General features: G+C 39.4%; 1 non-coding gene and 1 pseudogene across 2 annotated transcripts; one reads left to right on the top strand and one right to left on the bottom strand.

The window, feature by feature from the left end:
• Positions 1-363: 363 nt before the first annotated feature.
• Positions 364-470, bottom strand: LOC148927420 (small nucleolar RNA R71). The gene has a single exon (XR_016129738.1). It is a non-coding gene; the product is annotated as a small nucleolar RNA R71 (small nucleolar RNA).
• Positions 471-14,504: 14,034 nt separating this feature from the next.
• Positions 14,505-17,796, top strand: LOC125193798 (xyloglucan galactosyltransferase XLT2 pseudogene; annotated as a pseudogene). The gene is made up of 2 exons (XR_016128678.1): positions 14,505-15,986; positions 17,351-17,796. The product of XR_016128678.1 is annotated as a xyloglucan galactosyltransferase XLT2 pseudogene (transcript).
• Positions 17,797-23,120: the final 5,324 nt, after the last annotated feature.

The raw sequence follows: 23,120 nt of genomic DNA, 5'->3' as shown, positions 1-23,120 counted from the left end.
GAGATACAACCCGTGATGAACATGTTCAATCATGGGAATATGATTACCTTTCCCGAAGGACCTCGTATTGACGCTAATAATTTCGAGTCACGCATGCCCCTTATTCAAAGGGTCGAGCAAACTCCTTTTGCAGGTAGGGCTACAGAGGATGCTAACCGCCATCTCTCCAAATTTGTGGAGATCGCAAACACTCTCAAACTGAACGGTGTCGACGACGATGCCATAAGCGTAAGACTCTTCCCCTTTTCATTAATTGATTCTGCTAAAGAGTGGTTTGAATGTATACCCAGAGAAAAGGTCTCCACATGGAAGGACATTGTAGCTGCCTTCCTCGACAAGTATTATCCGCCGGGCACAATTTTGAAGCTCAAAAGCGAGATCTTCCAATTCATCCAAGGCCAAGACGAACCCCTCTATGAGGCGTTTGCTCGTTTCAAAGCCTTTCTCCGAAAGTGCCCTAACCATGGTTTCACCGTGGACCACCAGGTAGGGATTATCTATAATGGGTTTAACGAGAAAATTTGTGCTATGCTTGATTCAGGTGCAAATGGAGGGTTCTTAAGGAAGTCAGGTGAGGAAGCCATGGCAGTGATAGAGGAATTCGCCACCAACAGCAGGGGGTGGTCGAAAGAAAGGCATAGCCTAAAAAGGATAGCTGCAGTTGAAGAAGCCGAGGAAAGCTCCTTTGCAAAGGAATTGGCCGAGCTTCGAGTTAGGGTGGACCAAATGGATTCATCAAGGAAGGAGGACCCGATTCCACCAACCTCCATTATAGCAGTCTCTAAGCCTGAAACTCCTACCCCGACAGTGGAAGAAATCAACTACATGCAAGGAGGCGGCCCCAATAGAAATTACAACAACAACTATCACCCTAATCTCTCTTATTCTAACAATAATTACTTGCAACCCCCCTCAGGATTTAATGTTAACTAGGGAGGAGTAGTTGAGACACTCAAGAAGGAGGAAAAGTATGAACAAGGGATCACAAGGATCTTGGAGGTAATCGCGCAAGACAGGAAGGTTAATGACACCAAGATCGGAGTGGTTGAAGCCAGAATAAACAACCTCGAGCAGGGAATGAACACGATCTCGACTGCCATAACCAACATCAACACGCAGATGGAGCAAATCCAAAAGAAGTTAGATGAGGACAGGGCAAAGGCAGCCGCACTAGTGGACGACGTCAACAAAAAGTGGGTGGCAAAGCAGAAAACTGGGGACTGCCCAGACGCCGGCGAACCGCCGCACACCACGCGGCGGACCGCCACTGAAGCCCAGAATGGAGTCTGCCCAGCCGCCGGCGGACCGCCGCACACTACGCGGCGGGCCGCCACAGAGAAGGCAGAAGCACTCGCTCAGCAAGGACTCGTGCGGCATAATGGGATTGTGCTACCTTTCCAGCCAAAGAGGAAGTTTAAGCTCGAAGAGCAGTTCAAACATTTTTTGAACATGTTTTGTAAAGTTCATACTACCATTCCTCTAGTTGAATCGTTGCAGGAAATACCTAAATATGCGAAGCTACTAAGGGAGGCAGTGATGAGAAAGAGAAAGCCGACAAAAGCCGACCTTAAGCTACCACATCATTGCAGCGAGATCATCCAAAAGGAGAAGGCAGTGAAGCAAAGAGATCCGGGCCAATTCATTATCCGATGCCGGATTGGAGAGGGAAAGGTTGACAAGGCCCTATGCGATCTAGGATCTTCCATCAATCTCATGCCGCTGAAGTACTACGAAAAGCTCAACATTGGGCCACTCAAAACTTCAGACGTAACACTCAGGTTGGCCGATAACTCGACCATAAAAACGTTTGGTATGATTGAGGATGTCTTAGTGAGAATAGATGATTTCATTTTTCCCGCCGATTTTATTGTGCTTGACATGAAAGTATACAAGAATGTCCCTCTAATCTTAGGGAGAGATTTTCTCGCTACTTGGAAAGCTTTGATTGATGTAGGTCGTGGCCAGATCACAATTAGCGATAACCATAGCCAATCCACCTATAAGATCGAAAGCGAGATGCTCAAGTTTGAGGAAGCAAAGTAGGCAAAGATGGAACGGCAGTGTAGGGCAATCTTGGTCACGGATTTGACCAAACCTCAAGACCCCTTTGAAGTGGAGGATCCTACTACCTCCACTATCTACATTGTCAACGAGGTAAGACGTTCTCCCAAAAAGGACGATACTAACCCCTCCACCTCTATCCCGCAGAAAAAGAAGCAAAAGAGGAAGAAGGCAACCAAGGAGGACCCCGAGATTTATGTTATCAAAACAAATAAGTGGAAATACAAGTGGTAGAAGAAGCTAGGGACCAAGTTGCTCCCTATACCCATTTTCAACACTAGGGTCGCTGATCTGCCCAATTAGTGGGCCGCTTCAAGTCGAGCTAACGACTAAAAACAAAAGCGCTTGTTGGGAGGCAACCCAATTTTTCGTTGATTTAGTTATTTTCTTTTATTTTTTTCGTTTTCGTTTTTGTAAAAAAAAAATATAAAAAAAAAATTAATTCAACGCATGGCGGTCGCCGCATTTAACACGGCGGTCGCCACACGTATTTTCACATGTGCAGGATAGGATGGGCTTAGGGCAGGCTTAGGGCGGGCCGGATGAACCGCTGAATGGGCCGCGGCGGCCCGCCAGAAATCGCTGTTTTAGAACGCCCATGCGGCGGCCCGCCGCGCGCAGTCCAGAAGACGGGAATGCAGTTTAAAAGGTAAGTTTTCCATTATTTTTCACATTCCTTCTCAAATTCCTTCCTTGCACACAACCCCCACCTTTATAAATCACCAATTTCACTTACCTACACCATAATTCTCTCAATTCTCTTCAAGTTTAGAGTTCTTCATTCAATTCTCAATCAACACAAGGTATGCATCCTAACTAAATTTATGAGTTTTGTTCTATGGATTTAAGCATGTTTTGGATGAATTGTTCGGTGAAAACTCTTATTTTATGATGGGGGATGATTGTGTATGCTTATTTATGGATTTTCATGGTGATATTGTGTTTTGGTGATAAGTTTTGAAGCTTTGTGAATAGTGATTCCTTCTTGTTTCTACTTGTTTTTATGTTGCAATCATGTTCATAGCATTATGAGGCTATTATTACTTCCATGAATTGCAATACTTTAGTATCCTATAGAGATTGTTGATATGTATTGATCTACTGGTGATACGTCTCTGCATGGGGGATGAATTCACATTGGGGGATGGATTTGTGTTTCCTAGTTTGGATAATTATGTTTTATATGTTTCCACGCTACCATCTAGGAAGTTTTATACACCTAAGCTTGCACTTACATGTCTTACATGTTGATCCTTTGGTATTGATTATAAGAGTGCAAATTTGGGGGAACCTTTGATTTTCCCATTATTGGTATACTTTCTAATTGTTGTACTTCTCGTTTGTAGGAATATGGGATCAAAGGGAAAGCCCGAGAACGCGAAGAACTACGACATTAGCCTTGCCTCGGACGAGCAAAAGGCTATGTGGAAGAAGTTGTCGGCGCGAGAGTCGGCGGCTTCGTGGTATCCCCACGATTTCCCTCTTCAAACTTTGGGAATCGCGGAGGACTTTTGGGCATTATTTGATGTAGGTGACGGGAACGGCCTCCGGTACATGTTTGAGAGGAAGTGGCCGTCGTTTAGGAAGTATACTCTCGAGTTCCTAAGCTCGTTGAAGGTCACAAAGGATCGCCGGCAAAACATCCCGCTTAGCATCGATTTCCGCCTAGGCAACCGATGGCACTCGCTCACCATGGAGGAACTTTGCGGAATCTTCCATTGCTTCGACCCCGACCCCGAGACCGATAATGATTACGACTTTGATGAGGTTTGGGGTGCGATGACGAATGAGCACGAGCATGCCGCGGGCTACGCCAAGTCTTCCTCAATCCGCAACCCGGTTTTGCGGTACCTCCACCGAGCTATGACCCAACTTATGTTTGCTAGGGTCGACGGGGGAAGTGTCTCCCAAACGGAGTTAAATGTGATTTGGTGCCTCCTCAACAAGAAGGGATTCGACTATGGAACCATTTTTACTATCTATGTGGATCGGATCACGAAGAAGGATGGACGGCTCAAGGCGATTGGCGCACGGCGGAGCAACAATTTTGGGAGCAACAAAGGCTAGAAGACGTGCATCGCCGTCAACAAATTGAAGAGCTCCAAAGGATGGCCGCCGAGGCTCGACAAGAGAGCCAAACAATGAGTGGCGATATCGCCTATCTTATTGGCGCATTCAACGACCTCAATGCCCGTTTCCCTCCTCCTCCTCAAGATTGAAGAAGTCAAGCTCAATGACTATAAATGAGCATTTGTATCATTTTTGGATGTTTTTAAGACAATTTGTTTCCTTGTTTTTGACGATTTTTGCTTTAAGTTAAGTATTTTTGGGTTTAGTTTAATTTTGTGCATTGAAATTTTTTTCGCAGGCTCTGACCTCTACGCGGCGACCGCCGCATGTGCTGCGGCGGTCCGCCACCTGCTCGTTGGAACATTCTGTTGTCGCGCGGCGACCGCCGGACATGCTGCGGTGGGCCGCCGCCTGGGCGTATTTTTCCAGCGCGATTTTTCCAAAGTTTCTCAACTTTCGCCCGGTCAAACCTCGACACAAGAATTTTCAAGGTACGTTTTTTTTAAGCAGTTCGCTCACGTCCCTACCGACTCTGCAAACTCATTTTACACTTTGTTGTAAATAAGTTTGGGGGGATGAAGTGGTGGACTGTGAGTTTAGGATTTTTTTTGCTTTAAGTTTTTGTTTTTGTTTCAATAACCCCGTAGGTGAATTTTGTGTTCTAAAAAATATTTTCTTGAATCCATGTCGTGAACTTAACATGAAGAACTTAGAAACACGCATGCTTAGGGACACACTTTAGATTGAGTTGCCGATGATATTACATTCCATCTATGTTTAAGTGTGACTTAACGTTTTGATTTGATGGTTTGGTAAAAAAGGTGCATAATTAGTGAATTGCTTGTTCGCCTTGAATCATGCTTATACCTTGTGAGGATTTGAGCCAAAAATTTATTCTTGTGTGATTTATCTGCATGCAATGTATATGTTTCTAGAACTTGCTCCTAGTCTTGCCTAAATTTACATAGTGTTTAAGTCGATTTAGGAGGATGATTGGCCATCTTTTCTTAGACTACTTTTATCTAAAAACCATGACCCTCTAAAAAATTTTATATTCAAAATTTTTTCCCTTTGGAGCCAAGTGTGAGCCTTTAAGCCTATTCTTTGGAAGCCAAAATAATGGGGGCAATTCCTTGGGTTAGTTAGTTTTTGCTATCTTATTTTGTAAAGGAATTGGAGAGATAATGAGGAAAGTATAAAAAGTAGTGTGCTTAATATAAAGAAAGTACAAGTTGTGAAATTGAGAAAAATTCCAAATATGTGCTTGATCTTAGAAAAAAAAAGGATGTGTAAGAAAGAAAAAGAAAAAAAAAGAGAAAAAATTTGTGAAAGGTTGTGAAAAGAAAAGAAATCAAAGGATTAGAAAGTGAGTTGAAGGAGATAAATGAAGTGTTAAAAGTGCCTTGGGTTTAGAAAAGTGGAGTTATCTTTACTCTACTTGGGATATTTTTATTATTAGTCACTTTTTAGCCAAATATTCCTCACCTACCATAGAGCCTACATTATAACCAAAGATAAAGACCTTTCGGACTTTTGAAGCTTAATCACATTTAGTAGAGGAGGGAGTAGACTTTGAGCAAGCCTATGGTAAACTTTGCATGATGTATGATTTGAGTGCTTATGTACACATTATCCTTATACACTTTGAGAGTGAGAGAACACTTCTCATCTTTGGAAGTTTGCCACGTGCGAGGGATTGAATTCAAGGTGTTCCACGAGTTAGTAATGAAAGTGCACTAATAAGCCTTGCTTGATTTGATTGCGTTAATACATGTTTAAACTGTTCTTCCATCTTTTGAGGCAATTATGACATCTAGTCCTTGTGCATTCCGTGCGTCTATTCTTGTATCTTTATTGTTTTGTTCGAGGACAAACAAAAATGTAAGTTTGGGGGAGTTGATACGCTCGGATTTTGCACTGTTTTAAGGCCATTATTTGGTCCGTTTTTTAAGTCAAAGTCACTCTACACGTCCATTATTTGCATATTTTGTTTATTTTGGTATTTTGACGTGTTTTGTGAGAAATGTGCATAATTGAGCCCAAAAAGGGAGCCAAAACGCCAAGTTTGGGAATCTGGAGTCAGACGGCGACCGGCGACCGCCGGCGCCCGACGGGCAGATCAATGCAGCGGTCCGCCTCGGAAAAATGTGCTTGGAAGAGAAGTCTTGTCCGGCGACCGCCGGAAAATGTGCGGCGGTCCGCCGCCGAGGGAACAGACTCTCTGGACTCCAACGCGGCGACCGCCGGCCAAGGTGCGGCGGCCCGCCGGAGAAAGGCGGCGAATCCGAGAAGCCCTAGATTTGCGCCCAGTTTTACCATATTTTGGAGATTTTTTTCCTTCTACAACAAGGCATGACTTTTCCCTATAAATAAGACCTCAAGCTTCATCAAAAAGAGAGAACTTCTACTTGCAAAATACATCATAGAGATCAAGACCTAGAGTACTTCATTGGTGCAAGGAGTTGGAAAAGGATTTCAAGAACATCAAGAACGACAAGGATTCAACCCACGGGTTTTATTTGCTTTAGTTTTATGTTCAAATTGTCTTCCCTTCAATCTATATTTTTAGCTTATTCAATTATGTGTAACTAAACTCATAGGATTCTACGGATGTGTTAGTAACGACTTTGGTTATACAAATTCCTTTTTCTATCTAATACCCATTTTGTTTTTAGTTTGTTTCTTCCCTAAGTAGTTTTGATGCTGCATGATTGAGTGACACAATCGTGTATGATTTAATATAACTTGCTTCATAACTGTGACAGAGTTCTAGCGAGTTAGACTCACTTAGTAGACACTACAGTTAGCTTCCCTTAAAACGGCACTGTTAATTGAGAGTGATGACTTTTCAAGGGTCTTAGGAGCCTTTTGGAGTTATGTGTTAGGATTGACAACCATAATCTTGTAATCAACATTTGTATCGCATGAGCATAAGCTAGGTGACTCGTCCTTTCAAAGTATAAACTGTGCTAGGGTATTGTAGTTGGAATTTTGTATAACCATAACTGTGAACACACATCTCTGGGATTCCCTTATCTCTATCGTCTTTCTATGTGTTTTATTCGTTTTTTAGTTGGTCTATACTTTCTATTGTTTTTAGTTTTTCAAAAGTTTTCAAAACCCAATTGTTTTTTCAGATAGTATTTGAGTCTTAGTAGAGGATAGACACTTTGTGTTCGTCTTCCCCGTGTTCGATATCCGGTACTAACATTTAGCTATACTATATATACTCTGTATACTTGCAGGTTTATTTAGTGCTAATAAAAAGTGCATCAATGTTTTGTGAAAAAATAATTTAAATTGAGATACTTATAATCATTTAAAGTTTAGAGATATTTTTCAAAAGTTAGTTACAACTAATTTGTTGTAAATTGACCTTAATTCCCTTATTGACTTTTTTATTGATCACATTCCGGGGCTGATGATCTAGGCCCTTGATTTGAATATCTAATGGCTATTATTTAATTGTAGTTAGTTAGCAATATAACGTTCCCCTATATTGAGAAATGAAGTTGTAAGATATATTTAAAATTTATATTATTCGTGAGCAACATTCTTGTTTAATTCATGTTTAGTGTATTTATTTTGTTTTTTTACATTTATTTAGATTTTAATATCTTAAAATTGATATTTATATTATTATTTTCATAAATTACATAAAATCAAAAGCTTGATTTGTAATTTTAATTATTCTTTATTTCTCATATGCTTTCTCGTATATTTTCGGAAATTCAACTGATTATACATGAAAATTTATAACGAAAAAAATAGGGTTCGATTTAGAATTACCATCTAATATTTAGTCAAGATTAGTGTGACTCCAATAGTTTTTCTAACTAATACTCCCCTTTAGACATTTGGCATAATGGATCCAAATCAAATTTACAATTACCAACCTAAGACATTTGTAAAGTAGCCACTATTGTTAGGTCTTTATTTCAATACGAAAAATCAATAAGAATAATTATTTAATCATACGTGGTAATTCAACTAGAAGTTATTAGTTGAAAGAGATTCGTACAACTAAGTCATGGTTCATTATGATCTAGAGTTGTTAAATTTTCAGTTGGTAAAATTAAATAGCACAAATCATCACTGACACCCTTTTGGGGGATTAGAATCATACAAAAATAATTTGTTTTATTCCTTGGAAAATAAAATAAGAGTTTTACAGTATTCAATCACTCGAAACGTGATTTCTAGTATACAAACTCTAACAAAGCCACCCTCAAAATACTCTGACTCAGAATTGCTTTTCTATGCTCTCTGTGTTGCTGAGGAAGTGGAGTATTGTGAACCAGCTTCCTAAAGAGAAGCAATCCAGTCCAAGGAAGCAGATAAGTGGTTCTTCTCAAGAATGGAACCTGGATACTAGTTGAGAGGGTGGAAGGCAGAAAGGTTGTGAGTTGTAAATGGATTTTCAAGAAGAAAATCGGGTCAGCAGCAGGAGGTGACCATATCAGATTCAAAAGCTAGACTAGTTGTCAGAGGCTTCACACAGGAGCAAGGTGTGGATTTCAATGAGGTATTCTCTCTAGTTATAAAACATACTTCCATTCGAATATTGCTTGCTGTGGTTGCTAAGAAGGACTGGGAAATGGAACAACTTGATGTTAAAACTGCATTCTTGCATGGTGAGCTGGAGACAATTTATATGGCTCAACCTGAGGGTTTTGTTAGCCCGGAGATGAAGGACATGTTTGTTTGCTCAAGAGGAGCATTTATGGATTAAAGCAGGCAATTAGAAAGTGGCACAAGAGATTTGGTAATCACATGGTCAGTTGTGGTTTTGAGAAGTCTCTGTATGATGAAGATGAATGTGTGTATATCAAGAGGAAACATGGGGTGCCTGTTGCTTACCTCCTACTTTATGTAGATGACATGTTGCTAGCTGGAGCATGCAAGAAAGAACTTCAGTCAATTAAGAATGATTTGACAGCTGCTTTTTGATATGAAGGACTTGGGTCCGACCAAAAGAATATTGGGTATGAACATTATCAGAGACAAACAGAGAAGGCTGATTTGGCCGACTCAGTATGACTATGTGTTAAGACTTTTGAAGAAGTTTAGGATGGAGAATACTAAGGAGACTGCAACTCCATTAGCTCAACAATTCAAGTTATCAATAGAGCAGAGACCAAAGTCAGCGGTTGAAGCTGCTGAAATGCAGAGGATTCCTTTTGCAAATATAGTTGGGAGCATAATGTATGCTATGATCTCAACAAGGCCAGATGTAGCTCACTCCATTAGTGTGATCAGCAGATCCATGGCCAACCATAGGAAGGAGCACTGGAATACACTCAAATAGCTGATGAGATATCTGAAAGGGGCTGGAGACTTTGGTATATTGTTCAGAGATGATGATGCGTATAAGGGTGATTTGATAGTTGGTTTTTGTGACTCTGATTTTGCAGGGAACATTAACAACAGAAGATCACAATCTGGGTATATCTTCACAATGTTTGGAGCAGCCATTAGCTGAAAGTCAAGTCTCCAAAGTGTAGTTGCATTATCAACTACAGAAGCTGAGTTTATGGCCTTAACTGCAGCAGTGAAGGAGAGTTATTGGCTGAAGGGCATAGCTACTAATTTTGGTTTTGAGCAAGCAGCTATTTCAATTGGTTGTGATAACAACAACGCATTGTGTTTGGCAAAGCACAAGGTGTATCATGAACGAAGCAAACACATCGATGCTCGTTTGCACTTCATCAGATAAGACATAGAGATGGGAGAAGTGAAGGTTTTCAAAGTGCACACAGACGACAATCCAACAGATATGTTGACAAAGCCATTGCTCAAAGACAATTTTGAGAAATTCAAGACTTTGGTGATTGTCTGTAAGTTGAAGACAGATTGAGCTTCATTTAATCAAGGTGGAGACTGTTAAGTGATTAACTGTAGCAACTGTAATTGAGCTTAATCAAGCTCAGTGATGTGTTAGTGTGAGGGCTCGATGTGTGGACTGCTTAAGGCTAATCTGAGCAATTAGATGTAGCTTAATGAGATGGTGTAATCCCAGCCTTCCATTTTAGTTTGAGTAGTTGATTAGTATAGATGAAGAGTTAGCTTGCTCAACTCTCAATTTGTATCGTCTCTCTCATTTTCCCACTCTCTACAGATCTAAATAAGAAATTTTCCTTTCCGTAAAAATCTTGAGTACTTCCTTTCTCGTTTCAATCATTGCTTGTTTCACAAACAATTTTGGTTTTTTGGTTTAATTCGATTTTTTTAGTTCAGTTTTGGTTTTCGGTTCGGTTCGGGTTTGATTTTCAAGGAAATTCGATTTTTCGGGTTTGGTTCGATTTGGGCAAAAAACTGAACCAAAACCCGAATGCACGCCCCTACTTCTCATATGTACTCACTTGCTTTTCACAATAGAATTGTATTAGTAGAGGATGACTGAGCTTTCTACGTTGGTAAGGACAAGCAGGATCTGAAGGTAACGAATGCAAAGTTGGGTACCCACAAGGCCAGGAAGAAGAAAAGATAGAGATGTCTGGTGCACTCCGCAAGATGAGGTAAACGACTCCTTCTGCTTTTCGATCATCGAAATGATCTTATATTCCTATGGCCCCATATTTATACACCGAGTTTGAAATGTTGGAGTCTCACTTTGCTTCGATCCAAACCTTTCACTAGACCATTTCACCGACCATTTCATCGGAACATTCAACTATATTTTAAATTTTCATTTTCTGCTTATGAAAGTCCAATTAATTATTTTTAATATTAATTGAAAGGTTCTCGAGCTAGATAAAGCATGAAGATAAACAGAATGCAAATATCTCATTTTATAGTAGTAATGTTTTAATTTGGTGCAGTTATCTTTGTGTGTGTAATGTGCAACCACCACATATGTTTCACTACCATGCAATTAAAATACATTGTATTTAGTTCGAAGTCATTAATTCAGTCCATACATAGCTACAATTTGATTTTCAAACGAAATTTAAAGCTTCATCCTTTTCCGTCAACTTAAGTATTTTACGTGCTTAGTAATTTATTTTATATTAGGAATTATTAAAGTAATATTTTTGACAAATAATGTTACTCGTTGAGTCTCGCAAGAATTCACGGGCTTCTAATGCCTAAACTTTACCAGAGGCTCATTTTCCATCAGTTTACGAGTGTCTTGATTACTCACTTATTTATTTTCTTCCATTAATCATTAAAATAATGTAGCTGATTCTCTCAATAATTCACGAGTTTCTATCGAGCGAACTTCGCCAAGAAAAATTATTTTTCGGTAGTTTACCGAGTAAGTAAGTACTCGATAAAGTGTAGACATGCACTCGTTACTGTTTCTTTTTCTTGAATTATTAAATTGTTTTTGTCATGTACGCCGTACTTGGTATTCTTACAAAAATCATGGGATTCATTTCGCTTGAACATTACAGTCACAGACAACATAGTTAGTCGGTAACATATATTCACTCCGCCTCACGAAAGATGTACACTTGTGAGATGATTCAAGATTTTAGGAGGCTTTGTTTTGTGTTTTAAGTGAAAAGAAAATATTATTTTTATATTAATGTGAAAGAGAATTTCTTATAAAAAATGTTTCATAATGGATATGTGACATCTTTAGTGTAACAAACTATATTAGGAAAATAAAACATCTTCATAGAAGAAGAAGTGTAGCATTTTGGATTTTTATTAAATTTAATTATATTCTTTTGAATACTCTACTCGATAGATTCTCGCCAAATTTCCCAAACTATTTTCATGCCCATGTTGCTAAGAAGAATAAAAATGTTATTTTGCATGCAAGGGTAGCACATTTGATTCCGATGAGGCAGATTTGCGAAAACAAAAATATTATAGGGAATTACTTTAAAATTGGGATGTTGACCAAGTGATCGGGTGCTCAGTAAATTTTCCTATGCTCGTTGAATTATGGCACATTGCTCGGTATTTACCGACTAATTGTCATGCTCCATAAATTTTGCAACAACTCATTTTTTATACTGCGAAAATGATTTTCATTCTGTATATATGTGAATTGGAATAAATCCAACTGACACATGCAAAAGTACCATTTATCGTGAAATGGGTGGAATACTACGAAAATCAGCAATTGGTGAAGCGTTCGATCTGCAAGAAATTTATCATACGTCCACTTATTTAATTATATATCGAGGTTTATGTACAATATTTCATTTGATCATATAAATAATCAATTCACTAAATCGGCATCAAGGGTAATTGGATTCCTTCCTTCACATGGACCCTATAGTATAGAGATTGGAGATTATATTAATTGAATTAAAGTAATAGATTGGGATTTGTTCTTATATCGAGTGTTGTTACTTTAATTTACAAGACAAGCAGGCCTTTAATTTACACAGACAAGCAGGCAAGTGCAGTAACATTACTGGTGGATGTGAATAGTATAATCACGGAAAAGAATAATTCTTTACCTTTGGCATAATCATTCCATATTTCCATGCATGAGCAAAATATATATAAGTATTAGAATCGAATCAAATTGATATAAGAGCATCGGAAAAATATATGTAAGTATTAGAATCGAGTCAAATTGATTTAAGAGCATGTCCGATGGATATAGTTAAGGAAGAAGTAGAGAGAAATAGGCGAGTGATAAAATGTAAATTCTATATATTTTATAAATTTTAAACTTTTTAACACAGTGTCCACATAATGTTAACAACATATCAATACAATGTAAAATTTTAAGATTTTGATGTCAGCACAATGTCAACAAGATATCAACCGTTGACACTGTGTTGATATTTTTTGTTGATGTTATTTCATCATCGTTGACATTTTCTAATAGTTCAGATCATAGTTTAGAGTGTGTAAAATATATAGAGTTTGCATTTGATTACATCCGAAGAGAAATAATTATCATATTTACTCTCTTTTTTATAAAATTTCATGCTCCAATGAAAAAAATATTTAAGGAGTTATTATAACTTTTTTCACTTTGAGAAAATATATTTATCTCTTCTTATTACAAAGGTAAAAGGTAAAAAAAGTTAATTTTGTTTCTCTTTTAAATTTACATTCTTTCTTTGAAGCCCATTACATTTTAAGTAGGTATACTTACCTTTTTTATAGAAGATAAATGAGAAATATATTTTTGTAATTTGCCTTTTCCCCTGAAAGATGCTGGTAATAAAATCAAGTCAAATTCATATAATAGAATCGAGTCAAATTGTTTTAGATTTTCGAATTTATTTTCCTTCAAAATTTAAATTTGTAATTTGGTAGAATAATTTTTTAAATGAAAAAAAAACTGAATATTCAAATTATATTTACTAATTTCATTTATAACATTTTGTTTAAACATACTATATAATTACAATTTTATTATAAATTTAAAAACTTCAGAGTTTTGGGATGTTTCTCATCTGTTCAAATGTATACTTCAAAAATTATAAAATTTCGGATCAGATTATGAAAAAATATAAAATCCTAATGCTCACTCACTCTATTTACAAACTTTCGGGCCAGGGTGTGGGGGCAGCTGGAGTGACCACATCACCTTTACAACGTATGTATGTTTACGTGAATGGACCACTTATATTATTGTTAATTCTCGATTAAAAATTGCTTGTCTTCACGAATCGAATATCTTAATATATTTATTTCTTGCTAATAATTATTTGACTGAAACATTTGGTTTAGAGAAGTTGTTGGTCTGGGAATTGGTTTACTAATATCATACGTCAACGATTCAACATAATGGAACCAAATTTCCACATTCATATTTATGAAACTCCATGTCGCAAATTAATTTACTTTTCTTTCTGAATACTCAATTCAGAAAGATAAGTAGTAAATAAAAAATTTACAAAATTTTAGTTATTACAGTAATATTTATTGTGTGGCACCAACTATAACAATTATTTTGAAATAATGCGTGAACATTAATTGTTTATTTATGTAATTTACATACAGGTAAAATAGTAGGTATATGTTGTCATTATCACCGCAGAATTTAATTACTACTATATTTCAAATTGCGTCCTTTTTATAACTTTCAAAATGGCATTACCCACCATAATTAGAACACAACGCGTAGCCTATTAAGATTATACACAAAAAGTCATTTTTGACAAATATATACACACCCCTAAAACAAAAATGTCACGCTCACACCCTAGCTACTTCAACTATTCTATATTAAGTACTCCACCTCTACCCAAATACTCCCTCTGTTATATTAGGAGAGTCATTTGTTAGTTTGTTACATTCCATAATATATAAGTCATTTCACCTTTTAATAAAATTCAATACATTTATCTCACTTACTTTTTTTTTTTTTTTTTTTTTCATTTAACTTACTTGATATATCTTTTTTTAAATTGTGAGTTAAAAAAAAATGTCTTCACCGCTATAGCAAGCACTGATAAAAGAGGAGAGTATAATAGGAGTAGTTATACATTGAAGACCATTGAAATCCCAACCCATTTTCCACAACTTCAGTTTCACTCCACCACCCCCCATGCCGCCCACCACCGCCGCCGCGGACCACCACCCCTCAAAGAAATCCAACATCTCCGACCGCCAGTGGGCATGCCTCACCCTCACCATCCTCCTCCAGCTCCTCATCCTCCTCCTCCTCAACCTCTCCTCTCTCCGCCACTTCCAGTCTTCCCCCCTCCGCCGCGACGACGAATCCTGCAAACACGGCCGCATCCACGTCTACAACCTCCCCTCCATGCTCAACAAAGACCTCCTCCACAACTGCCACCACCTCGACCCCTGGAGCTCCCGCTGCAGCGCCGTCTCCAACGGCGGCCTCGGCCCCCCCGCCACCGGCCTCCACGCCCTCGTCCCTCTCAACCTCTCCCCCGCCTGGCACTGGACCGACATGTACTCCGCCGAAGTCATCTTCCACGACCGCATCAACAACTACCGCTGCACCACCCCCGACCCCGCCCAAGCCGCCGCCTTCTACATCCCCTTCTACGCCGGCCTCGCCATCGGAAAATACCTCTGGTACAATTACACCTCAAAACACCGCGACCTCCACGCCTCCACCATGCTCAATTGGGTCAAAACCCAACCCGCTTGGCTCAAATCAAACGGGTCGGATCACTTCCTCATGTTCGGCCGCCTCACGTGGGATTTCCGCCGCCTCACCGACTCCGACTCCGAGTGGGGCTCCAGCTTCATCTACATGCCCCTGATGAAGAACGTCCTCCGCCTCACCATCGAGAAGAGCCGCTGGGACGACCTCGAGCTCAGCGTGCCCTACCCGACCGCCTTCCACCCCAGATCCGGATCCGATATCCGCCAATGGCAGGCCTGGATCCGGGCCAGGAAAAGGCCCACTCTCTCTACCTTTGTCGGGGCGACCCGGAAGAAAATCCGCAACGACTTCCGGGCCGTCATGATGGGGTACTGCAGGAACGAGACGACATCGTGTCGGGTCGTTGACTGCTCCGAGACCCAGTGTTACGACGGAGCCCCGGCTATCCTCCAGGCGTTTCTCGATTCCGATTTTTGCCTACAACCGAAAGGGGACGGGTTTACCCGGAGGTCCGCCTTCGATTGCATGTTGGCCGGTTCAATTCCGGTTTTTTTTTGGAGAGGGAGCTTTGAGTATCAATATGATTGGCACTTGCCTAAAAATGCGTCTAAATATTCGATATTTATTGATCATAATATTGTTAGAAATGATACGTCCATTATTAAACGAACGTTAGAAAAATATAGCAAGGAGGAGGTGAAGAGGATGAGAGAGACTATCATTCATTTTTTGCCAAAATTGTTGTATTCCAAATCCAATGCCAATCTAGGTGGAATTGAAGATGCTTTCGACATTGCCATGGATGGAGTCTTGAAAAGATTTGAGCAACAAAGAAGATCAATGGCGGTTTGAGGTTAGATTCATTAATTTCTTGCATAAATTAAATTTCATAGTATCTGTTTTTTTTGTTATACTTATAGCTTGTTGTATAGTTATTGATGATTTGAGGAATGATTATACTTGATCACATTTTTTGGTTCATTCGTATTAGCACATATACCCAAAATGTAATACTTCAAGAGAATAGTTTTGATGGGAGAGCATTTCTCTTTAGTTTGTCCAATATTTTTTGTTTTGCGTGCTATCTTCTTATTCTTTTCTTGCTGGACGGTTGAGGAATCGATTTAAGTGTAGACAAAGCTTCCACTTTTTGCTCTCATGAAGTGATGCTTTATATTGAAAAGGAGCGTAATGGAGTACTACAAAGATACTGACCCCATCCATAAAAATATGAGCAATTAGCATAGCACGGGAATTAAGACAAAATTAATAAAGTAAAAGAGAAGAGAAGAATGGTAGTTAAATTAATGTTAGTGGATAGTGGCACCTACATTATTAAGTTGATAATATAATTTTCTAAAAATGGAAGACACATATTTTTGTGGGACGAATGGAAATGAAAAGTGCGTATATTTTTATGGGACGAAGGGAACGATGCCAACTTTAGCATAATGTCGTTGGAATTTGAGATCTGTACCTTTGATAGTGAGCAAGGTGATTTCATCGCAATAATTTAATCTTTAATTAGAGTATCTATAGTATGATTTTCAATATTTGAGCTTGAGCATGCATCAATTTAAAATTTATACTACTAGTAGTATATATGTAAGAGTCGATTAAGTTAAAAAGCTGAGCTAATTCATTACTGAATGAACATTTATACAAATTTTATTTGATCATGCGTGGGCCTTTTCTCCACTATAAAGTCTATAAGACAATAGTTATAAAATATGCGATATGAAAGCATTAGCTGCCCAAATTTGACTGCAAACTGGATCTCTAATCATTTGTTAAATCTAATGCTTATTTTTGAGAATTCTCACTGATCAGCCTTTCGAATATTCCATGATTTTCGGCCTCGATATTTTATTGATTAAAATACCTGCGATATGTTTATATATATAGTCAAAAGTGGTTGTATCTGTGCATATGGATACAGACATACAGTTGTCTATATAGATTAATGACATCCAAAATATAAAAAGACTATTAAAAGGAGAAAGTGAAAGCAAAATTGTTTTTTAGTTATTTATTAGAAAGGGTAAGAATAGAATATTACTCCACATGAAGCTATAAACCCAAAAACAATTCACGTGTATTCATTCTCATAAGATTCAGCATCTGATTAGGGTTTCTTCGCTTGATTAATTTTGGAGAGAAAAGTTAGATTAGAGGTGTGAGATTCATAATCAAGTTGTTGAGCTCTCTTGTTTGCAGTCTCTGTAAGTCATCATCAATAAAGGGTCACATCTGTTCTTCGCCCGTGGACGTAGATCGTTGGATCGAACCACATTAAATTCTCCTCGTGTTGTTTCTTGTTGTTCTTGAGTCATCTTTCCATCGCCGATTCATAACAAGTGGCGCCATGTGTGGGAATCGGAGCTTTCACCAATGGCGACGACGAGATATGAGGCCGAGAAGTTTTCGGGTAAAAATGATTTTGGTCTCTGGCAGATCAAGATGAGGGCATTGCTGATCCAACAAGGTCTTGAGGATGCGATTCAGCAAAGCGAAGCAAAAGAACAGGGGAAAGCATAGATCGATGAATTTGATACCAAGAAGAAGAAGGAGATGTGCAAAAAGGCTCATAGTGCCATCATCCTCAACCTGACCCAAAAAGCTCTACGAGAGGTTTCAAAGGAAACCACGGCCTATGGAGTCTGGGTAAAGCTAGAAAGTCTATACATGACTAAATCGCTTGTTAATAGGCTAAATATGAAGCAGCGGTTATTCTCCTACAAGATTCTTGAGGATCGGTCCTTTGCGGAGCAGATCGATGATTTCAGCAAGAACCCCGACGATTTGGAGAATGTCGACGGTCCAATGAAGAATGAAGACAAGGCAATTCTTCTTCTAAATGCTCTTCCAAAGGCGTATCAACACCTCAAGGACGATATGCTTTTTGGCCGAAATGCAGAGTCAGGAATAACCTATGAAGAAGTCCAGTGTGCTTTGCGTTCGAAGGAGCTGGAGAAATTCTCTACTGCCCCCATAGAGGGGAACAATCAGGCCCTAAATGTGAAGGGCTTCAAAGGGAAAAAGAAGAAGGCAGCGAGTGGTTTCAAATCACAACAGAAAACCATCCATTGATGGTGCAAAGGAGACTAGAAGCTGTCATTATTGCAAGAAACCCAGACATTTGAAGAAGGATTGTTTTTCTTGGAAGAAGAAACAGGTGGAGGGGCCCCAGAATCAAGCCGATTTGGCTCTCGAAGCAGAACCAGCGCAAGTCTTGAATGTGGTTTGCAAGGAAATAGAGAGGGCTTGGATTATGGATTCCGGATGTAGCTTTCATATTTGTTCATGTAAAGAGTGGTTTGAAGATTTTCAGGAGGCAACTGGATCTGTTATTCTCGGAAATGATCGAGTATGTGTTGTCAAGGGGATTGGAGACATCAAGCTAAAGACAGACACTGGAGCAATCAAGATTATCACCAAGGTCAGGTATATTCCTGACATTAAAAGGAACCTTATATCGGTTGGAATTCTGGAATCAAAAGGCTTCAGGATTATTTCTGAAAAGGGGCAAATGGTAGTGTCAAAGGATGGTACTGATGTGATGAGGGCTAAGAGAAAGAATAGCCTCTACTACCTGGATGCAGAAGCTGTTGTTGGATCTTTAAATGTTGTAGAGAAGGCAGGTTTTGAGAAAGAGCTGATCAAGAAAGGTGTTATCCAGGTTGAGACCCCCACAAGGCCAAGTGTTTGTGAACACTGTGTTACGGGAAAGAGTAAGAAACTCCCTCATAGCACATGCACTCACTCTTCTAAGCATATTATTGATTATGCCCACTCAGATTTGTGGGGGCTTGCTCAAACCATCTCTCTGGGAGGTGGGAGATACTTCATATCCATCATCGATGACTATTCAAGGAGGTCTGGATCTACGTTTTGAAAGATAATTCACAAGCCTATCCATCATCGATGACTATTGGAGATGCAGCTTAAGACGGGGAAGACCCTCAAGTGCTTGAGGACAGACAACGGCTTAGAATTTATCAATACAGATTTTGAGAAACTCTGCAAGGAGCATGGCATTCAAAGGCACAGAACTGTCCCAGCCAACCCACAACAAAATGGGGTGACTGAGAGAATGAACATGACCCTTTTGGAAAGGGTAAGGTATATGTTGCTGTCATCTGGTTTGTCCAAAGGCTTTTGGGAAGAGGTTGTGTGCATTGCTGCTGTGTTGATCAACAATTCACCATCTTCTTCCATAGGAAATGAGATCCCCAACTCAAGGTGGTATGGTAGAGATAGCAACTACAAGGATCTAAAAGATAGCAACTACACGGATCTAAGAATCTTTGGCTGCAGGGCTTATGCCCATTGCAAACAAGGGAAGTTGGATCCCAGAGCTATGAAGTGTGTGATGATTCGGTATCAACATGGTGTTAAAGGATATAGGTTGTGGTGCACTGAGAAGGGGAAATCAGAAGGTCATCATTAGCCGAGATGTGGTTTTTTTATTAAGAGAATATGCCTTATCTGAGCACTGAGGACCAATTGAGGCAAGGCCATAGGACTACTGTCATTCAAGACCATGAAAATGATGGAGAAGGTGACAGTTCAGCTGAACAAAGGGAAGATGTTTCTGAGGCAGGTGGAGTCACTAATGGAGGTGGAGCTTCTAAGAACAATAAGGTTGAGGAGAGTTTAGCTGATCCAGAACCACCACAAAATAGTGGATACAACCTCACCAGAGATAGAGTTAGAAGGGTACCTAAGAAGCCTTCCTGGTTCAGTGATTATGAGATGAGTTTCTTTGCTCTTTGTGTGGCAGAAATCATAAGCTATGAAGAGTAAAGAATGCAAAGAATGGTTGAGGGCCATGAGAGAAGAAATAGAGAGCGTACTGAAGAATGAGACTTGGATCTTGGTTAAGAATCCACTCACTCAGAAGATAATTAGCTGCAAATGGATTTTTAAGAAGAAAATTGAAGTGGGACAGACAGAAAGTGTCAGGTTCAAAGCAAGGCTTGTAGCTAAAGGCTTTACTCAAGAAGAAGGAGTAGACTTCAATGAAGTTTTCTCACATGTGGTCAAGCATAAATCCATCAGAATCTTGCTGGCCTTAGTTGCAAAGTATGATTGGGTTTTACACCAACTTGATGTTAAGACCGCGTTTCTCCATGGTGATCTGGAAGAAACCATCTACATGCGCCAACCAGAGGGTTTTGAAGTAGCAGGGAATGAAGGAATGATTTGCTTATTGAAGAAAAGTCTCTATGGATTGAAACAAAGTAGTAGGCAGTGGTACATTAAGTTCGATGAACACATTACTCCATGAGTTTCAGGAAATCTGATTTTGACAGTTGTGTATACATAAGGGAAAGAAGGGGAGTTGCTGTTGCTTTTCTTCTCCTGTACGTAGATGATATGTTAGTGGCTGCTTCAGATAGAGATGAGGTGCTGAAGGTGAAATCAGAACTGCAACTAAAGTTTGAAATGAAAGATTTGGGGGAGGCAAGAAGAATACTTGGGATGGATATAATCAGAAATAGAAGTCAGAGAGAGTTGAGGCTGGTTCAATCAGATTATGTTCAGAGGTTGCTTTTGAAATATTAGATGAATGAGTCAAAGGCAGTGAGTACTCCCTTAGCTTCGCATTTCACTCTCAGCATGGATCAAAGGCCTAAAAGTAATGCAGAAAGAGAGGAGTTAAGTAAGATTCCATATGCAAATATCATAGGCAGTATAATGTACACCATGCTGTGTACTAGGCTGGATTTGGCACAAGCTACTAGTGTCACTAGTCGATTTATGTCTGATCATGGAAGAGATCACTGCATTGCTTTGAAGTGGGTTCTCAGATATCTAAAGGGTGCATTCAAATATGCTTTGGTCTACAGAGCAAGGGATGATCAGCAAGGTTGGAGCTCTTATTGGCTTTTGTAATTCGGACTTTGCCTCAAACAGAGACAATCGAAGATCCCAAACAGGTTATGTTTTCAACTTATTTGGAACAGCAGTAAGTTGGAAGTCCGGTCTACAACATGTAGTAGCTCTATCCACAACAGAAGCTGAGTATATTGCTATTACAGAGGCGGTAAAGGAAGCTAAATGGATCAAAGGCATCTTGGAAGATTTTGGTGAGAAGCAGAGTACAGTGGACATCTTCTGCGACAGCAGTAGTGCTTTGGCCTTGGCCAAGCATCAGATTTTTCATGAGAGAAGTAAGCATATAGACGTGAAGCTTCATTTTGTGAGAGACGAAGTGCAAAAGGGGGAGGTCAGGATGTTGAAGATATCCACTGAACACAACGCAGCAGACATGATGACGAAACCATTACCAGCCCAGAAGTTCAGATACTGCATAGAGCTGGTGGGGCTCCGAAAGTGATAAAGAAAGAGGAAAGACGAAGAAGGAAGAGTTGTTGATGGACATGGTTAAGGTGGAGATTGATAAACGGTAACCATGCATCTGAGCCATTTGATGTTGATCATCTGGGTCAACGGCTGGAATTCAATTGCAACGGCTAATTTGAGAAAGGAAACGGTTTGTTGAAGCGCGCCTCGAGCTGGGACCACGAGCTGAGGAGATGAGCTGCCACATCAGCATATAAGTGTGAAAGCTCAACTGCACACACACCATTCACGTGTATTCATTCTCATGAGATTCGACATCTGATTAGGGTTTCTTCGCTTGATTAACTTTGGAGAGAAAAGTTAGATTAGAGGGGTGGGATTCATAATCGAGTTGTTGAGCTCTCTTGTTTGTAATCTCTGTAAATCATCATCAATAAAGGGTCGCATCTGTTCTTCGCCCGTGGACGTAGATCTTTGGATCGAACCACGTTAAATTCTCAGCGTGTTGTTTCTTGTTGTTCTTGAGTCATCTTTCCATCGCCGATTCATAACTTATCACGACCACTGGCGGATCCGGGGGGCAGGAGGGGGCGGTCGCCCCTCCATGCGACTAATTTCCCCTTATTCCGGATGTATATTTTTCATATCCGGCCTTTCCGTTGCCTCCGACGTTGCCCCATTGTCTGAAAAAAATAACCATTATCGCCCCAAGCTCAATTGAAATAAAATTTGAAAACTCAAGCCCAAATTGAAAAAGAATTAAAAGCCCAATCTGGTATCTACCTTTTAAATAAAATTAAACTCTAATAAAGAAATAAGGAATAAACTTAAGCCCTAAAGAGAATCCCCAAATTCCATACGCCTGTGACCTATGTCTTCTCTGGTCTCCCAGCTCTCAAGCTTCGATTTTCTCCGCAGCCGCACCGTCCACCCTCCGGACTCCACATCCACAACTCCACAAGTACACCCCTGCTGCCTCTCCAATCTCCATCTCAAGAAGAAGCCCAACCATTCTCAAATTCGAGAAGCATAATTTTATAAATCTGAAGGTGTGTTTTAAAATTTAAATTCATGTCTTTGAATTTGTAGATTTAGGCATTTAGCCATTCAGGAAAAATTAAAGATTTTCCTTTTGGAATAGGAAAAAAAAGTAGATGCAGCTCATAGTTGAAACTTGGACTAGGAAAAAAAAATACAGTAGCTACATTTGAATTTTAAATAGATTGGAATGGCAATAAAATGAGAAGTGTCGAAGTGGTGTATATATAAAACATTGGGTGGGTTCCATGTACTAAATGCTAATGACAAGTGTAGTCCCGTGGACAATATAAAGTGAGTAAATGATACTCCCTCTGTCCCGCTTTAGAAGTCCCGGTTGAGTCGGGCACATGTTTTAAGAAAGTGTTTGAGTGTTTAATAAATAAATATTATAGTGGATGTTGGGACCCACTTTTAATTGAGTGTGTAATAAATAAATGTTGTAGTGGATGTTGAGACTCACTTCTAATACTTTTTTACTTACTTTGTAAGCATTTTTTACTCTAGTTTATCCCAACCGGGACTCTTAAAGCGGGACATCCAAGATTGATCAACCGGGACTCCTAAAGAGGGACGGAGGGAGTAGTTACTTTGTGATAACATTTTATAATTATTGTATTTCTTTTGTGTTTCATTAGAT

The sequence above is a fragment of the Salvia hispanica genome, chromosome 4 (assembly GCF_029641045.1).
Source record: "Salvia hispanica isolate PSC_SH4W2 chromosome 4, Shi_PSC_v1, whole genome shotgun sequence".
Taxonomy (NCBI): domain Eukaryota; kingdom Viridiplantae; phylum Streptophyta; class Magnoliopsida; order Lamiales; family Lamiaceae; genus Salvia; species Salvia hispanica.
Note: the sequence above shows the minus strand (reverse complement) of the source record. Positions and strands in the feature narration are given on the sequence as shown.